Here is a 1,065-nt window from a genome sequence, read left to right on the forward strand (position 1 = left end):
TCTCTCTCTCTCTCTCTGTCTCTCTCTCTCCTTCCCTCTCTCTCTCCCTCTCATCTCGCTCTTCTCTGTCTCTGTCTCTGTCTCTGTCTCTGTCTCTGTCTCTGTCTCTGTCTCTGTCTCTGTCTCTGTCTCTGTCTCTGTCTCTGTCTCTGTCTCTGTCTCTGTCTCTGTCTCTGTCTCTGTCTCTGTCTCTGTCTCTGTCTCTGTCTCTGTCTCTGTCTCTGTCTCTGTCTCTGTCTCTGTCTCTGTCTCTGTCTCTGTCTCTGTCTCTGTCTCTGTCTCTGTCTCTGTCTCTGTCTCTGTCTCTGTCTCTGTCTCTGTCTCTGTCTCTGTCTCTGTCTCTGTCTCTGTCTCTGTCTCTGTCTCTGTCTCTGTCTCTGTCTCTGTCTCTGTCTCTGTCTCTGTCTCTGTCTCTGTCTCTGTCTCTGTCTCTGTCTCTGTCTCTGTCTCTGTCTCTGTCTCTGTCTCTGTCTCTGTCTCTGTCTCTGTCTCTGTCTCTGTCTCTGTCTCTGTCTCTGTCTCTGTCTCTGTCTCTGTCTCTGTCTCTGTCTCTGTCTCTGTCTCTGTCTCTGTCTCTGTCTCTGTCTCTGTCTCTGTCTCTGTCTCTGTCTCTGTCTCTGTCTCTGTCTCTGTCTCTGTCTCTGTCTCTGTCTCTGTCTCTGTCTCTGTCTCTGTCTCTGTCTCTGTCTCTGTCTCTGTCTCTGTCTCTGTCTCTGTCTCTGTCTCTGTCTCTGTCTCTGTCTCTGTCTCTGTCTCTGTCTCTGTCTCTGTCTCTGTCTCTGTCTCTGTCTCTGTCTCTGTCTCTGTCTCTGTCTCTGTCTCTGTCTCTGTCTCTGTCTCTGTCTCTGTCTCTGTCTCTGTCTCTGTCTCTGTCTCTGTCTCTGTCTCTGTCTCTGTCTCTGTCTCTGTCTCTGTCTCTGTCTCTGTCTCTGTCTCTGTCTCTGTCTCTGTCTCTGTCTCTGTCTCTGTCTCTGTCTCTGTCTCTGTCTCTGTCTCTGTCTCTGTCTCTGTCTCTGTCTCTGTCTCTGTCTCTGTCTCTGTCTCTGTCTCTGTCTCTGTCTCTGT

The sequence above is a fragment of the Penaeus japonicus genome, unplaced genomic scaffold (assembly GCF_977035675.1).
Source record: "Penaeus japonicus unplaced genomic scaffold, GWHDUDI00000001_assembly GWHDUDI00000012, whole genome shotgun sequence".
NCBI lineage: Eukaryota > Metazoa > Arthropoda > Malacostraca > Decapoda > Penaeidae > Penaeus > Penaeus japonicus.